This window comes from Pipistrellus hanaki (assembly GCF_964339955.1).
Source record: "Pipistrellus hanaki genome assembly, chromosome: 5".
Taxonomy (NCBI): Eukaryota; Metazoa; Chordata; class Mammalia; order Chiroptera; family Vespertilionidae; genus Pipistrellus; species Pipistrellus hanaki.
The window spans coordinates 30,432,031-30,450,749 of record NC_140507.1 but is presented as its reverse complement, the minus strand read 5'-3'; the positions used below and the strand labels follow the sequence as shown (position 1 = coordinate 30,450,749).

The 18,719-nt window shown below is 48.9% G+C and overlaps 1 long non-coding RNA gene across 1 annotated transcript in view; it reads left to right on the top strand.

The window, feature by feature from the left end:
* Positions 1-12,431, top strand: part of LOC311623064 — a 64,358-nt gene extending 51,927 nt beyond the window's left edge. The window contains exon 3 of the long non-coding RNA XR_014795095.1: positions 12,290-12,431. This is a non-coding gene — a long non-coding RNA (uncharacterized lncRNA). The remainder of the gene's footprint in view (positions 1-12,289) is intronic.
* The last annotated feature ends 6,288 nt before the right edge of the window (positions 12,432-18,719 follow it).

Genomic DNA, 18,719 nt, shown 5'->3' with positions numbered 1-18,719 from the left:
TCAAGTGCTTGTCGTCGCCATATTCCTGGATCTAGGGATGAGAGGTGCCCATTTTGCCCCCAAGTGCCATTTCTGTTTGCCCTCCTCCTTACAAACACCCATGTTTGAATGCCAGGTGATCAGTCATGACCACCCATCTCTCCCTCCTTTTGCAGTCATTCACAGACCTCCTGTCACTTGCCTCATTCCTTGAAAACTTTAGATTCTGACTCATGGTAACCTTCTCCAAGCCCCCTACTACCTTTTTATTTGTTTGTTTGTTTGTTTCATCAGTCATGTGGATGAACAAGCCTCTCATCCCCTTGGCTCTCTCTTCAAGGTCCTGGCTTCTGCAATATTTTGGCATCTCACTACCAATTGCCAGACTTAGAACTAGTTGTTATCTGTCAAGGCAATACCTTCTTCATCTCGATATCATGTATCCCGCTCTGTAAAAAGCACTGCCTTTCTCTCTAGTTCACTCCCTGTAGTATCCCCATTCCAACAATTCTTCCTGGAACCTAGTGATCCAAGAAAAAGTCATTATCCCCCACCCCTCGAGTCCCACTTCCCTCTTCACTCAGCTCAGTATATAGTCACCTGGCAAAACCACAACCCAGGTTAAACTCAATCCTCTACCCACTCTGCACCTGCACCCACAAGCTGCCCAGGACTGACTAAAAACCTACAGTGTACTAACTAGTCTCACTCTACTGACAACCTCGTCCTAGTTTGGTAAAAAAAAAAAAATAGAAGCCCTGGGAAGAGCAGTTCCATGGCCTCCTCCACGGCTTCCCCACCCACCTGCACCTGTGTTAACCAACTCTGCCTTCCATGTCCCTAATATGGATGAAGCGTCCATGTTCCTATTCAAGGACAGCCCCCTTTTGGACACCAGATGCCATCCCCATCTGTCTACTCAAGGACTTCACTCCAATATTCATCCCCTTTCTCACCCACATCATCAAAACACCCCTCTCTGCTGGAGTATTCCTAACACATACAAATACTTTTTTCCATCTTAAAGAGAAACCTTGCCCTGGCCAGTTCGGCTCAGTGGCTAGAGCATTGGCCCTCAAACTGAAGGGTCCCAGGTTCGATTCCTGTCAAGGGCATGTATCTCAGTTGCAGGCTCGATCCTTGGCCCTCGACAGGGCTCATGTGGGAGGCAACCAATCGATGTGTCTCTCTCACATGGATGTTTCTCTGTGTCTCTTCCCCTCCCTTCTACTCTCTCTTTTAAAAAGAAAATCAATGGAAAAAATATCCTCAGATGAGGATTAACAAAATAAAATAAAATAAAAAATCAATTAAAAAATGTTTTAAAAAGAGAAACCTCCTCTTGGCCTTATATTCCCCTCAGGTTCCCACCCAACTTCTCTGATCCTCTTTATGGCACAGCTCTTAGAAGGAATGGGCTCTTCTTTCCGCCTTCAGGTCCTCACCTTCCTTTCTTTCTCCCTTCTGCTACTCCCATCAGGCTTTAGCCCCCATACCACAGCAAGACTGCCTTTGCCAAGGACTTTGCACGCTGTTAAAGCTCAGGCCTCACCTTCCTTGCCTCTCCGTAGCATGTAAGAGTTCATCTCTCCTTACCTGGTGCCCAGGTCAGCACCACCCTCTCCTGGTTCCCCTTCTACCTCTCTGGTTGCTCCTCTTCTATCTCCTTTATTGGCACTTCATCTCCAAGGCTCCACCCTTGAACATCTTTTCTTTTTTTAAACATATTTTTATTGATCTCAGAGAGGAAGGAAGAGGGATAGAGAGACAGGAACATCAATGATGAGAGAGAATCACTGATTGGCTGCCTCCTGCATGCCCCATAGTGGGTCTAGAGCCCAAGCCCACAACCTGGGCATGCGCCCTGACCAGAATCGAACTGTGACCTCCTGGTTCATAGGTCGATGCTCAACTACTGAGCCATGCCTATTGGGCAGCCCTTGGACCTCTTTTCATCTCTTGTCTACACTAACTCCCTTGATAATCTTCTACAGTGTTATGGTTTTAATTACCATTCAGTTGCTAATGACTTCCAAATTTATATATCTGGCCTAAGCCTTTTTCTGAATTCTACCTCATCTTGTCTCTAGGCAGTCCCCTGAATCTGAATTGTGGCCACACAACTTCAATTAGGCCCAAGTCGCAAGTTCTATGAAGTGAGGGCAGCTGGAATGGGGGCCAATTATTCAGTGAACATTGCCAGCTGGTAGATTCAGTCTGCACTCTGGGCTGGCTGAGCAGCTCGGTGTGAAGCACTCTTAGCTGGGGCAAGGTGGCCACTTGTAGCTGCATCTCCTAGGCATACAGGTGCCTGCCCCGGTACACTCTGCCTGCTGGGTCTCCTTCCTGCCTGCCTTCAGGCCACAGGGATCTTTCAGGAGGATACTGCCAAAGGTCTAGCCCTGGGGATATTGCCCATTCTTCTTGTGGCCTCCATACCAAGCTGAGATTGTTTCTCCACTGGACTTCATTGCTCTCAGGGATCCCACAGGGACCAGGCCAAGTGAGAAATTCTGTAAAACCCCTCTAAGCTTCTCTCTCATCTTCCGGGCTCACTGCTCTGGAACCACACCATACCTGAAGAACCCAGGTAGGCTTTCAAGGTGGGTTATGTCACCTGGGCCCAGTACACACAAATGGAAAGCCAAAAGCCCTACTCATTGCAGCAGGGGGCCTGGAAGCCTCCTGAGTGAGCTTCTCGGCAACAGATGGGACATAGGGCAGTCTTCTCCCCACAACACTCAAGGCTGCAATTTGCAAACCAAGAATTAAAGACTGGAACACTCGAAAAGTGGGAGGACCCTAAAGGAAGATCAACTTCCCTTAGAAGCCAGGCATGTTGGCAGAAGGTGTCCGGGTAAACAAGCGATCTTGGGGCAATGCTCATCTGCTCTTTCCTCTTCTTCAGAGTGTCTGGTCAGGTCTAGATTGAATTATTAATTTAGTCCTGTGTCCCTGTGTCATTTTTCCAGACAACTCACCCACGGTCAATTTCAACATGTAATTTGCAATGAAATTTGACTGATCAGCAATACCATAATCAGTTGCAAATGTCTGTGTTTGTATTTGTTTGGCGTAGGGTCTTTTTCTTTAAAGTGAGGGAGGCCAATAAATGCCATGACCTTGTTCTGAGACATTGACTAACCAGAAGTTGTTTCTTGGGTCAGAGATGGACTGGATGGTGAAGAGAAAAATAGATTGTGGGGACTTGAAGCTGCAGCACATGGAATTGTGTTTTCACCTTAACATATTTATGTTCATAAAAGAGTAATCTGAGTTGCATAGATGATAACACATGTAATCCATAAGGAAGAAGGGAGCTGGCGTTACCTTGCCTGGCTTCACTCTTTAATCTCTTCAGATCTACCTCCACACCTCCAGTGACAGGGGCTTCTGACCCGGTGAGGCAGCTCTACTTCTGAGAAACCTTTTTGCCTGGACTCCCATCTGCCAGTTGTAGGTCTGTTCCACCTAGTTCAGGGTTCTGGTCTCAACTCAGGAATTGTCACATTGCACGAGCTTGGGTCAGTCTCTAAGCCTAAATTTGTCCACCTGAAAATAGGGAACCCAGCTTTCCTGTCTCAAGGATTATAACAGAGTTTCTAGCTGTAAGCAACAGAAATTGACTCTTAACTTAAGCAGACTGACTCAGTTGACAGAAGCAGAAAAATAATAAGGATATTGAGCAGCTCAGAGAATATCTGGGGAGAGCAGAGAAGCAGTCCCAGAGGCCACACAGCCACAAGCAGGGCCCAAGATCATGCTGCAGAACTGGCTCCATCAAGACCTTGCTGCTATCACTGTCCCTACCACCGCTCTGCACTGGGCTCTGCTGTCTGGGCTTCAGCTTCCTGTCCATGCCCTCAAGTGCACCAGCTCCACTGTTCTATGAAAGCTGGCCTATTGCACCCACAATGACCACCAAGGAGAACTCTCTGTGGTTCCTGCTTTTTTGGTCCACTAACTCCCAGGTCACAGTCTGGAGCCACATGTCTGATTATCAGAGCGTAGGTCATGGGCCCCTGCCCTGCCACAGAGAGGCTGGGAAAAGCGTGCACGTGGTACTTTCTATGGTGGAAGTGGCTCTACCTCAAAATAAGGGGAATTCCCCACCACAGGAAGAGGGTTCAGATCCTGGGTAGCCAAAAAGAAGAACAGAGAATTAAATAAGAATAGATGTTAAAAGAGTTTTGAAAAGGCATCAAGTTCTACCCACCTGCCAAAGGTTATTCATTTTATAACTATGTCTGCAGCTACAGAGCGGGGAATGTTGTGGTTCCTGTCCTCAGAGACAGCACAGTACCCTCAGGGAGTAGGGGGCCTGGGCTGGATGACTCCTGTTTCTGGTAGGGGCTGGTGGCCTTGGTGGATTTCAGGGTGCCCAGATCGTATGCTGATTAACTATGAAGTTCTAAGTCCCAGAGGGGTGGGCAATATCTGAGGCTTCTCAGGCAACCCAGTGCTTGCTTGGAGGTGGGTAGTGTCTTGTATTATCACTGTATCTGGGGCTGTGTATCAGTCCACTGAAGTCTGATACAGACTCAGAGCTGAGGAATTCTGCCTCTCTCCATTGAGAGAACTGTGTCCATGAGGTAGCCTAGAGGGCCCATGTAGAAGGCCTCCAAAGGGCTCACCGCAGCCTGTGTGAGCAAACCAAGCAGACCACTGCAAGTGCAGAGCCAAGGCTCAGGAAGGTCCACACTGAGGTCAGCTCCCCACAAGCCTCCGCTCCTCTAGCTCTCTGGGAGAAAAAGGAGAGTGCATCTTATTGTAGGGCTGGATAGGGCAGAGGGGCCAAATTAAGGTTCATTTTAGACTTGCCATTGGGTCCCAATTGTACTAGAGTCTTCCTACATTGTTTAAGCTCTCCTAGATTGTTGGCTGCCTGTGGGCTCAGCTCAACAGCACGTCACAGAACATGGCCTGGCACCTGAGAGGTTTGTAGTCATTTTACCTAAGGAGCAGGGGTCATGGGGCTAATGGCCCCACTGCACCTTCTCTCAGGGAGGAGAGCTTCCCGCCTCAGATGTCTGGATAAAAGGAAAGAGATCATTGGACCATTCCAATGTTAGGAGTCCCTAAGAGTGCTTTGCACACAGTAGGTGCTTCTTGTCCCTGGATAGAATAGAGTTTCCAGTCCTTGGAGCAGGATCTGGGCCTGCCCTAAAGCCAGCCAGGTACCCACTCTATGGATTGGAGAAGACTCAGGGCTGGGCCCAGAGGTAGCAGGACCTGCCCTAGGTAACACAGAAGTCCCCTAGAATGGGGGAGTTGAGTTATTGGAGAGGACATTGTCAGCTTGGAAGACTAGGCACTGAAGTCAAAGAAAAGCAGAGCCTGCCTACCTTCACCCCACTGTACAGATGGGCAAATTGAGTCTTTAAAAAATTAGTGCCTTGTCCCTACCTCACAGCTCATCTGTTGTCATGTCCACTTATTTCCTCTCTCCCCTTCTCCAGTTCTGAAGGAGGAGTACTGAAAAGCATCATGGCCATACTTGGCCCAGGTCAGGCACCCCACCTTTTGCCTTCCTCTAGAACAGGGGCTAGCAAACTATGTAAAGGGTCATACAGTAAATATTTTAGACTTTGAGATCCATGGGTCCATATAGCTCTGTTGCAGCTACTCACCTCTGCCTTGGAAGGTGAAAGCAGCCAGAGATAATATGTAAATGAATGGGCCTGGCTGTGCTCCTTTGTTTATGAACACTAAAAAATTTGAATTTCATATCATTTCTGCACGTCATGAAATATTATTCTTTAATTTTGTTTCAACCATTAGAAAATATTAAAAAAAAAAAAAACCCAAAAAACTATTCTTAGCTCAAGGGCTGTACAAAAATAGGCAGAGAGCCAGATTAGGCCTTCAGGCCATAGTTTGCCAATTCCCTGTTCTAGAATGTGCTGTCCTGGGGCCTAGATTTCCAGAGTCACCGAGGTGGTAAGTCATGTCATACCAAAATATGGGTGGCAATAGAGTGACGAACCATTCTGGTTTTCCCAGGACTGAATGAAGGGTTTCCTGGGATATGAAATAATTGATGCTCCAACCAGGACAGTCCCAGGCAAACCAGGACAGTTGGTCACCCTCGCTGGTAATCATTAACCCAAAGAGACAGACTGTAGGCCAGGGTACTGGTGTGGCCCCACGGGCCTGCCCCGTGCACTGCCTGGTGCTGTGGTTTGTGGTAGGGCCTCTCCCGCTCTGCCTAGCCCTCAGAAAGGAGATGCCCCCTCCTCCAAGCAAGAAACCTCTGTGGTCTGGGCGCTCTTAAAAGGCAGGAAGTTGAATCATCAACTCCGGTAACGTCTCAGTCAGCCTGCGGGTCTGCCCTGGGAGCTCAGGGCTCCAGGCCCAGGGAGCTGGCTCTACACTTTGTTTGCTGCTCTTTCCGACCAGAAAAGCTCAAGAGGAAGGCTTCCAGGGAGGCTTCCGAAGAAACGAGAGCCATGGAGTCAAGTGGGGAGGAGAGAGGGTGGCAGGCTCTCACGGGCTCTGTCCTGAGCTTGCTGAGTGGCCTTCAGTGACTCCCTCACCCTCCCTGTTGCCTGGCTTTGGTTTCTACCACAGAAACACTGGTTCTTGAAATCCCCTTGAATTAAGAGTGTGGACGATGGCCAAAGTGAAAGCATCCTGGATCTCTGAATGCTTTACGACCAGAGATGCAGGATGCTCAGACACACATCCCTGTCTCCTGCTCACCAGGGAGCAGAACCTGACCAGCTGTCCCAATTCAGACTGCAGAGGCTTTAGAAGGGCAACAGGTCTGGACTGAGAGAGCTGGAGGAGAGGGGCAGAGAGGAGAAGTAGGTTCAAGAGGAATCCTTACCAAGAATAACAATGTTATTCGTGCCATCTGTTGTTTATTAAGCTCTCACTCTGTGCCAGCCCCTGGGTAATCTCAGCTGATCCTCACAACGACCCTTTAAGATAAGAACTGTTAGTATTATTCTTTCTGTTGTATATGTGAGGCAAATGAAGCCCAGAGATGGTAAGCACCTTGCCCATGGTCAAACAGCTCCCAGGTGGCGGAGCAGGCACTAACCATTAGACTATAGCTTCGGGGCTCAGGTGCTCAGGTGGCACAGGGGAGGAATGAGCTCGTCCGAGAAGTCAAGGATAGGGTTGGGGAGAAAGTGCTGCACAAGGACCTCCAGAAAATACTTAGAAGTGCGGGGCTTGCTGGGTGGGGTCGTGCCCCTGATAAAGCAGATCACGCCTCACGCATTGCCCAGGTTGTCTCTGAGGAAACATGGACACACAGCAGGATTAATGAGGAAAGTGGACACACGGCAGGATTCTGCTGCAGAGCAGGACCTGAGCACTCACGTTTTTTGAGCAAAGGCAGCCACCCCTGCTCCAGAGGTGTCCTTGGGGGTTTCTGCCTGTTCCTTCCTGCCCCAGTATTGGTGCCACACTCAGGAGTCAGACTGTGGGCCACAAGCCCCATGCCATGCCCTGCGGGGCCTCCCTCTGCCCTTGTAAAGGAGGGGGCAATGAGGGCAGAGGCCTACACCCATGAGGGGCCCATGGAGTCACTAGCAGGGTGTGCTTCTTGGCGTGGAGGCTGCCGCCAACTTAGCTGTCCTCAGTAACCAAGCGGAGAGACTGCTCTGGGGAAAGAAGCCAACCCAGCTACCCAGACCACTGACTGAACCCCCAGCATAGGCTCAGGCTGGGCCTGGAGATGCCGTCTCTCCTCTGAGCAGCGAGTTCAAAGCCAGGCTTAGCCAAACCCCTAAGCATTCCTCATCTTTTCTGGGACACCATGAAATGTTGCACGAAGCCCTTCATCTAAAAAGGATTGTGTTCATGTCTGCTATGTGGGCATTGACTGGATTGGTAAAAGTGGGGGTTTTAGAGGGTTCATTGTCTAAAGACCTGTGAGGGGCCAGGCCTGGACTGAAGCCTTGAGGAGGCGGTAGGGGGCCTGGAATGTGGGTGCAGTGGCTGAAGCCACCCTGCTGACCCCAACCTGGGCCTGCACTGGATCCCCAGGCCTCAGGAGCCAAACCATCTTTGCAGACACTTGGATTCTGTTACCTGACTATTTGGGGCAGCCCTGAGTTAGACTTGATTATGGCAAACTGAAATAGTTCCTTATTAGATGTGGCTGGCTCTCCCCTCCGAATGAGCCTTTTGGAGACCCTTGGGGTTTTGTGGTGAGCACAGCCCCCATCCAACCCCCAGTTCTTCTGGCAGGAAGGGAAGAGCAGCCCAGGGAGCTTCTGTACAGAGTGTGGGCCTGAGTGCCAGGGGCAGCTCAATGCCTCCCTCCAGGTGTGGGCCCCGCCCCTTCCCTGTCCCCAGCCCCTTCCCCTTGGAGAAAGGCACAACAGGAATGGCCAGGTGAGGACACTGTGGGACTGTGCCCAGGGAATGACAGTCCTGGGCCTCTCCCTACTCCCTGTGAGTGTCAGCCTGGCTGTGGGCCCCCGGGAGGCCCCAGTCTTTCCCTAGTCCAAAGGCCACTAACAGCCCAGCTGCTGGGAGTATGTGGAGGGGGGTTCTCTGCCAGGAGGTGCAGAACAAAGGAGGGCGAGTGGGAGAGAAGGAAGAGGCTGAGCTTAGTGCATATCCTGGCGCCTGAGTGCATCTCTGTCTGGGCAGGACTGGGCCACTGGGCCTGCCCTCAGCTTCCCCTGCCACGCAGCCTGCAGCCTGGACAAGGCTCTGCAGAATAGCCTGTCTTCTTTGGCCCCTCCTGCTCCTGAGAGGCAAGATTCCTATAGGACTTGGTGAAATAGCACCAGATTGCCAGGCTCCGGAGGCAAGTCCCTATCCAGCTACTTCTGGCAGAGTCTCCCCTCAGGGACATTTGCCTATATCAGGGGTGGGTGCTATCAAACTTGCCAGTGGTGGAATTTCTGACCCAGAGTGGTGGGTGAGGGAGATGATTTGGGTCAAGGGCCCTTTGCAAGCCATTCAAATGGTCTCAGGTTGGCAATGCTCCATTGTAGCGGTGGTCACTGGTGGGACTCAATAGGGCCAAGTGGTGGGAGCAGGGAGACAGGGAGCTCCTGGGGCATACAGTGTGGCTAAAGCAAGAGGGACCAGCACTCAGAGCTGTTGATGAGTGCCTATCATGGGCACATCCAGGCACAGTGAGAAGGCTGGGCAGGCATGGTGTGGACAAGGGGACTGTGGAAGCAAGGGTCTGGCAGTGGGAACATGCCAGGCAGATGTAAGGACCAGTGAGTCACCCAGGGAAAATGTATACAAAGGCTGTGAACAATTAGGTAGCAAACGATGGAGAGCTCTGGCCCTGAGCTCCATGCCTTCCAAGCCTTTGCCAACTGTTAGGGGTTGAATTGTATCCCTACAAAAAGATATGTGGAAGCGCTAATACCTCTCATTTGAATGTGACCTTATTTGGACCTAGGGTATTTACAGATTTAATTGCGTTAAAATGAGGCCATGGGGTGGCCCTAATCCAGTTCGACTGAATTCTTGTAAGAAGAGGGACACTTGGACACAGACACAGGTGCACGTGAAGAACATTGCATGGAGACACAGGGACCACAGACACAGAAGGAAGGTGGCCAAGTGAAGATGGAGGCAGAGATTGGAGTCACGCTTCCACAAGCCAAGGAATGCCCAGCGTCACCAGAAGCTGGAAGAGGCAAGAAAGGAATCTCCCCTAGAGGCTTTGGAGGGAACATGGCCCTGCCAACTCCTTGATTTTGGACTTCCAGTCTCCAGCACTGTGAGAGAACACATTTCTGTTATTTTTAAGCCACCCAGTTTGTGGTACATACTGTGTTATGGCAGCCGCAGGAGTCTACCACACCAGGCTGGCTCTGCTGCCTGGAACACCCTTCCGCCTGGTTCCTTCCAGCGAGCCCTCTCACCACCTCCAGTCCCTTCACCTGCTCCAGGAGCCGGAGTTGAGTGCGATTTCTCTGTGTAACCTCATGCTGAGCCCTTGTTTCAGTAGATCTGTAAGGTTTGATGGCCAGCCTACATCCCTGACTAGACTGTAAGCTCCTCAGGGCGGGGCCTGACCTCCAGTAGGGCAGCACAGACCTGGTCCACCGTGGGTGCTCAGTCAGTGTGAGGTAAATGGAGCAGTAGTCGAGAGTGCCAAGGCCCCCTCAGACTAGGATGAGCCATTTCCTCCTCCACGGCCTGGCCTATCTGGGATGGGCACAGAGCCAACCAAAGAGAGGTAACAGCACCCTCCACATAGGCCACTCCCCACTCCTCCACTCTAGTCCCCTCCTCGCCTTATGTGAGTCTGAATGACGTGGGGAAATTCCTAACCTTCCCTTTCAATTGGGTCATTGGCCCTGTGCGTTTGCCACAACATGATTGCTCAGGTCCCTCCAACAAGGGGACTGTGTCTGTGGCTTGATGACTCATGCACTCTGCTCCATCCCACAGCCTTGGGTGGGAACCAGGGCTGGGGATAGTGCCAGCCAGGCCAGGCTAGGAGCTTGGACATCCCATTGCCCCAACCCAGGCCCCAGAACAGAGTGTACTTAAGGCTTCAGGACAAAAATCTGGAAGCAGGGAGGCAACTCTCACTTGAAGTGAGATCTGAGTGATAAAAAGGAACAGACTGAGGAAACAGTGAGTTCAAAGGCCCTGAGGTAGGAATGAGCTTGGTATGATCAAGAACTGAAGAGAAGGCAGGGAGACTGGACCACTGTGAAAAAGGGGTCCGTGGGGCCCTAGCCAGTTTTTCTCAGTGGACAGAACGTCCTGGGTTCGATTCCGGTCAAGGGCACGTACCTGGGTTGCAGGCTGGCCCTGGTCAGGGTGTGTGCAAGGGGCAACCAATGGATGTGTCTCTCTTTCATCGATATTTCTCTCTGTGTGTCTCTCCCCCTTCCTTTCACTCTAAAAATCAAGGGAAAAATAACCTTAGGTGGGAATTAACAAAAAACAAAAAAAGAGGTCAGTGGTAGGACCTGAGATTAGATTGAGTCCACCTGGATAACTGGGATAATCTCTTCATCTCAACATCCTTAAATTGATCCTCTCTGCAAAGCCTCTGTTGCTGTATGTAAGCATAACATATTCCAGGTTCTGGGGAGCACAGATATGCTGGGGGGGACATTATTCTGTCTACCTCAGTGACTCTCTCATCCTTACCTTTCTCTCCCATGCTATTGCTACATTTCTGTTTTCCTGTCTACCTATATGATCTATTGACCTGTCATCTGGCCACCATTTATCTCTCTTCCTACCTCTTCATCAAGTCTCAACAAGTTATCAATCTACCACTCTTCCATGGCTTTAATCTTTCATTTTGAAAATTAAATCTCCCTTCAGCCCTGCAGCTAATAAACTGACTTTTAAATTCAATCTCAATCCTGGCCGCTATTGTTCACTTGTTAGAGCCTTGTCCTGTGCACGGAAGGGTTTTGGGTTCCAGTCCCAGTCAGGGCACATACCCAGGTTGTGTATTTAATCCCAAATTGGGGCACATGCATGAGGCCAACTGGTCGATGTTTCTCTCTCTCTTCTTCTCTTTTTCTCTTCCTCCAGAACAAATGAAAGGCATATCCTCAGGTGAGGATTTAAAAAAAGATACTTCAGTCTCTCATTACAAATTATCAATCATCAAGCTTCATATTTTCACATGTGTCACATTAATGAACATTCTTTTTAAATGTCTCCAAATAAATTAAGGAAATACTTTACTTAATTTATTTGTACTTGCCATGTGCCCAATTCTATGTCATGTGGGTGAGATAAAAGGCTGATGACACCCCAACTAGCCATATTGGGTCCTTTTTCATCATCATCATCATCATCATCATCATCACCATCAATGCCATCTCTGCCAATCTATGCATACTTCTATATAGGGACCATTTTTATATGGACTTTCCAGCCAAATCTGGGCTGTTGTAGTCTGCCTTTTGCTTACTAGTCATCCTGCGTGTGCATAAATAATGTAGGCTCATTTTAACTCAATCTTAGATAAAGTGTGGGTACAAAAGTATATTTGCTAGGCAAGCATCTTCTACATCAAGTAACAAATCCTAAAGTTAAATGGAATTATTTTTAGGTTGACTGGACAGGTAGCACAGAAGATGGACCTCCAGAGATGTGATATCCAGCATCCAGCATGTGTGGATACATGTAGACACCACACACACACACACACACACACACACACACACGTAGGTACACACAAAATGCACATGTGCACATACAAGCATATTTGTGCCCTCTCTTTTCCCTCTTCCCCCACATAGTGTCTCCTTCCTGGCTCCCTCATTTCCTCCCCCAATCCCATCCCCAAGGCCAAAGCAGACACTTCAGCACTGACTCATGATCTCCCTCATCTTTTTTCCAGCCTAGGAATCTCACCTCCTCACCTTGGCTGTGAGGTCTTCTGAGGCAAGAATGATGCCTGTTCTTTCTTGGGCTTGTCCTCCAAGCCTGGCCAGCCAGAGGACTGGACACCTAAGAGCTGCTGGCCTTTCCTTGAACTCTGCGGGCTGCTGGGGAACAGAGGTAAGAGGTTAGGTGCCCAATAATAGAGGCTCTCCAGAGAAGCTCCCACTGCCCCCCAGGGAATCTGCCTATCCTGACCCAGCTGGATGCCAGGGTAATGAGGGTTTTCTCCTTTGGTAGAAGTCTCTTAGAGGAACTGTGCTAGGTGGGTAATCTGCTTGGAGCTGGCCTAGTGGGGATCAGCTCAACAAGAATTTCCTTGTTTCCAAGCATCTCCATTGCATAAGCATCCAGCGCCAGTTCCTGTCCAAGCCTCTCCTCGGGGCCTGGCTGGAGACCCAGCACATTTGGAAGCAGTTTGCCATCAGCCAGAGCTGCAGGTCTTGGATGTCCAGCAGTTACATGCCCAAGGCCAGCCCAGGCTCACAAGTCACTTTGTCCACAGCCGTAAGGGAGGAACAGCTTGCTCCCCAGTGTCTGCAGGAGGCTCCCAAGCAACCACCTTGCACCCTGGAGCCCTTCCCAGCAGTGGGAGGCTGGACAGGGCCAGGACCCCATTAAGGAAGCCCTGACTGGGGTGAGGAATCTTGGGGCCAGCTGGCCTTGCTGCTTCTGGTTCCACACTGAGCCTGGATCCTATCCACTTACTATCCAAAGCCAATGTATGCCCCTCTCCTGTCCTGTGGTATCCCAGGTCAGAGGCCTCATACTAGTACAACACATCTCTGTAGCCTGACTAGCTCAGAGCAACCATAGGAATTGTATGCAGAACAGATCTGCACCTGTGCACAGCTCACACCAACATCCCTAGGCCCAGAGCCCAAGCCCAGGCCTATCTCCCCCAGCTCAGAACCCTCACTTAGTGCTAAGTTTCATTAACTGTTTAGAGCCCATCAGGTCATAAGTTATCCCCTTATTTGCTCCCTAAAGGAGCCGGGCTGGACCAGATATCCTCAAGCGGAATGTGTGGGGAGAAATGGCACTCCCCTGTCAGAGGAGGGAGCCCCCACAGGAGGCCATACTGGGAAACTCCTCTCTTCCCACGTGGTTCCCAGTCCCTGCCTGGCTCAGGACTAAGTCTCAGCAGACAAAAGTGGGGCTTTTCCATGCCATGCTGGATCTCAGCCTCCATGAGAAGGCTCTGGAAGGACTAAGAATCTCGGGCTGGGCCAGCCAGATAAGCCCAGAGGGACCAAACGGGCACCAGGCCATTCAGTCAGCATTGGGCTGAGCCAAATGGCAGCCTTCTTGCCCCTGCCCTCCAGGATGGCACTCTAGCCCACCTTTGGGCTCAGGGAGCATGTCTCTCCCTCACCCCAACAATGCTTCTGTTCCAGGAGAAATCTGAGCACCCGTGGGGCAACCAGCACTGCCCAAATGCAAAGGGCTTCTGGGGGCAACTCCAACAACTACCGTGAGCTCTTCCCCTCCATCTCTACAGCCCCACTCCAGCCCCTCACCCCTTCCCAACCCCACTCCCCCACCTCCAACGCAGGCAACCAGGCACCAGTCTGATGGCTATATTTCCAAACACTTTGCTTTTTCTATGAAATTACATATCTCTGTGTGTCCGTGTTGAGATAAAAATGTAGGCTTTTGTGGATATTTTTTAAACGTGGATGGGATTATATTGTGCATATTAGCCTGAAACTTGCTTTATTATCGGGTGTACAATAAAGTGATTCAATATTCGTGTATTCTGAAATGTGCTTTTTCACTTCACACTTTTATTAGGGCTCTTTGTACATCAGACACACAAAGCAACACAATTCTTTTTTGTCTTCTTTTTTGCACGGGCTTATTTAGCCCGTTTTCTAGTGATGGACATTCAAGCTGTTTCCACTGTGACAGTGATCTACTGATGTTCTCAAACCTTCTTGTGCCATATCAGAGGGTCCCTCTACGCAGATTCCTGAAAGTAGACTGCACGCTCTCATCTTCCCCTTCAACTTGGGGAACTTCAGGGCTCACTTTCACCCACAGGCAGCGTACTAGTATACATTCCTGTACAAAGGGCAGTTCCCTCTTCAGGAAACACCGAGGACCAGCTCTTAGCCCTGTGTTTCATACTCCACTGCACTGCTGCGGACCTCGCAGACATCACCATCTCCCTGGGTCATCCCCACCCTCCATCTCTCCTGAACTGCGTCTATGGCAGTGGTAGGCAAACTGCTCTGTTGACCAATGAGTTTGCCGACCACTGGTCTATGGTATATGCAGGTCCATCCATGTCCTTCTCAAGAAACTCCCTAACTATTCCACCCACGAGCTCCCAAGATGACTTGCTTTACCTTGACTATCCTGCATATGCTTAAGGAATTATCTTCCTAAATGGGCCTAAGTCCCTTGAAGACAAATCTGCCCCTAAGATAGAGCCTTGTTTGTGTAGGTGCTTGTTAAATGTGTCCTATCCTATGTAATAAAAGCCTAATATGCAAATTGTCCCCTTGGGCAGTTGTTCCACCAGGAGTTCAACTGGGAGACCGGGAGTTTGACCACTTGCTATGATGTGTGCTGATCACCAGGGGTGGCATGGAACATGGCAGGTGTCAGCGATATGGCCCTGGCAGCGGGGCGGCCGTGGAGGCGATGCCAGCCCTGATAGGCCCTGATGAGAGCCAGACCACAGTGGGATGGTGTAGCAGGTGAATGGGCGGACAGCATCAGGCCAAGGTGGGTGCAAGTAAGCCCAGTCAGATCGCCCTGCAGACACAACCAGTGGTGGTGGCAGGGGGCAGGACCGCCATCCAGGATGGTGGAGCTGGTGATGGGTGGTGCCAGGCCAATGCAGGGAGCCAGGCAGGGCTGCGAGGCAGGAATTGGTGCATTGGACCTCTGGTTTTTAATAAAACCAAGTTACTCTCAGTAAATGCACGGGAGCAGTCTCTGTAAGGTTGCTAGACTGGGGGGTGGGGTGAGGGGGAGGATTTGCTTTGATTCATCAGAAACCCTGGGAAAGGATGAAAGATTTTTGCTTGAACTGTTTGTTCAACTTGACTTGGAGCCAGTGCCTTTGGTTCTTGGATTAGTCTGGGCCCCTCAGCGCTGAGTGGGGTGTCTCACACTTAGACTTTGGTCAAGCTGGCCTCTGACTTGGCTGGAGTTACTGTCTGCGGCCCGTTTCCGGGGAGGCATTTGGAAGCCCCAGGGAGCTGTATTGCCTTCTGCCATCTGTGGCCACTGGGCTGGGGCTGAGAGTCTGAGGAGAGACAGGTGGCCTGGCTGGCACGTCATCCAGACGTCTCCTGGTGCTGGTCCGTACCGTCTTAAACCAGTTGGCCACGACTGCAGAGGGGTGCCTCTCCCGGGCATGCATTTATAGTGCACCACAGAAAGAGCCAAGGCTGGGTCTTGCCAGGGCAGTGTCTTCGGTCACAGATACTGCCTGGGCAGCTTTTCTCTATCCCAAACCCCTGCTGCAGCCCCTGCCTGGAGCCTAGGAGGCGGAAGCTGCTGGATTAGTACTCTCCTGAATGCCAAAGTGTGTGCTTTGCACAGAGGTTGGCATAGATAGGCAGCCAGCAAAAATTTACCAAGGGACCAACAGAATGAATATCTCTCTCCCTCAGAGGAGGCCGCCTAATGCCATTGACCATATGTGAGAGGGTAAGGACTGGATTCCAGAAACAGGAGACAGAAGAAAGTGCGAGCAAATCACACCTGCATCTGTGCAATCTTCCTAGATTTCATGTTTTCCCTTCAGGATTCCCCAGATGACTACAGGCGCTCTGATGTGGAGGGCAAGTGATCCAGTTTTCCTAACACTCTAAAACTGTGATATTTCAGGTGTGATTGTGACCAACAGCAGCAACAGCAGCAGCACTTGGGAGCTTATTAGTGATGCAGATTCTCATGTCCGACTCCAGACCTAATGAGTCGGAATCTGCACTTGAATAAGGTCCCAGGTAACTGTGTGCATATTAACATTGGACAAGTACGACCTTGAGCAGCTAGTGATCAAACATTGCACTTTTCACGTGGCTGCTAGAAAATGTGGCAGACTACATTTGGGGCTTCTACTTAACTGACAACTCAGACAAATTATTGAGTCAGTTATTTTCTGTCTCCCCAGCCCTTGAATACTGCCTAGAACAAGCATGTCAAACTCAAAGGCTAACACAGACCAAAGAAACAAGGTTTAAGTTTATGTGGGCCGCAAAAAGAACAAAAGCTTCAATTTTCATAGAAACAGAGGTTCATTTCAATAGAGACATGCTGAGTACAAAGGGCTGAAATAAATGTGTAATCGTTAACATAATAGAACATTTTAATAAAAATTAATATTTTATCTTGAACATTAACTTAACAGACATTGAATAACTGCACAAATTAATAAGTGTAATGCAAATAACCTATTTTTCTTGTTCTCCAAAAGGGAAATATTTCCTGTTGCGCACACCAAACAAGTCAGTATAAGACTAATGACGTGGCAATCGGCTGCTAAAATATTTGCTGCTAGTATTAATGGAGAGAAATGGTGCACCTGCACACGTAAGGTGTGTAAGGAAAATGAATGCAACATGATTATAGTAATCAGTCATTATCAAACATTATAGTTATTGATAATGATGATGTATATATAACAAGATACTGTAAAAATTAAGTTATGAAATTTTAATTAAAATGTTTCTTACATACCGTTTTATTGGCTGGGCCACAAAAATATTCATTGTGGGCCACATGAGGCCCATGGGCTGCGAGTTTGACATGCCTGGTCTAGAACATAGTAGGTACTCAGTAAATATTCCGTGAATAAATATTGGACAATTCTGGTGCTCTTTTCTCAATGTAATGTGTTCAGGGTATGCTGGACTTCTGTTTCTGGACATCAATTGCAGTTATTAGAAAGAATTTCTGCTCCCAGTGGAAGAACAGCTGTTGTTAAATGAGCAATTACTGAGGGCCAGGCCGATGCCCTATCATGTGGATAAGTTCCTAGTCTTTTACAAAGCGTGCTTCAGGCCAAGGGCATCAAGCATGACCAGGTGCCTGTTTAAAAATCCCTGAGCCCTGCTCCATACCTGCCCATTGAGAACTTTTGGAGATGAGGCCCAGAAGTCTGCATTTTTAACAAACATCCCAGGCACACTAAAGTTTGGAAATTATTGCATCCCTAGTTTACAGAGGAAACTAAGAAGCAGAGAGATTAACTGACTTGTGCAAAATCACAGAGCAGGTGAATGGTGGCGATAGGACTCAAAGCCAACACTGCCCAAATCCAGAATCCACAGCTTTAACCACATTGTCTATTTTGCTGGAAAAATTGATGCCCAGGCTGACTATATTTAGCCGTGTATATCATTTTGTGTGTATCTCACGTTTCCCAACCATTTGCTATATCATTCTTGTGGAATCTTAAAAGGCAGTGAATGTGTTTTATTTTTCTCAGTGTCTGTAGCATCCATTACCATGCCTAGAACCTGGGAGATGCTCAACAAAAGTTGTTTGAATTGGCTGAAACCAGTTTTGCTCAGTGGATAGAGCATCGGCCTGTGGACTGAAAGGTTCCAGGTTCGATTCCGGTCAAGGGCATGTACCTTGGTTGCGGGCACATCCCCGGTGGGGAGTGTGCAGGAGGCAGCTGATCGATGTTTCTAACTCTCTATTTCTCTAACTCTTCCTTCCTCTCTGTAAAAAATCAATAAAATATGTTTTAAAAATAATTTTAAAAAGTTGTTTAAATTGAATTTCTACAGATACCTAATTATTCATCTCTTTAACATAGATACACAGAGGACATCTCATTTTCAGGTGGACTCTTGGAACAAGCTATAACAACTATAAACTTTCCTACCTTCTCTTGAACCCACTCCAAACTTTTGCTCGTCACTCCATTGACATAGCTATTGTCAAGATCACCAATAACTTCAACCTGGATGAACCTAATGATTAATAATTGTCGGCTCTTATCTCAGCTGACCCTTTGGCAGTTTTGGACATAGAACTTTCCTTCCTCCTGAAACTCTCTTCATTTGGCTTCCAACCTCCCTGGATTCTCCTCCTCCTCCTTCCACGCCACCTCTCCCCCCGACCAAATTTTGTTATTGTGGTTAAATAGATATAACATAAATTGTATTACTGTAACTATTTTAAGTGTGCATTAAGAGATATTAAATATATTCACATTATTGCGCAACCATGACCACCATTCATCTTCAGAATTCTTTCATCTTGCAAAACTGAAACTGGACTCATTAAACAGTAATTCCCCATTTCTCCCTTTCTCCAGCCCCTGGCAACCACATTCTACTTTCTGTCTCTATGAATGTCACCACTCTAGGTATCTCATACAAGGGGAATCACACAGAAGTTAAGTTTTTGGACTGGCT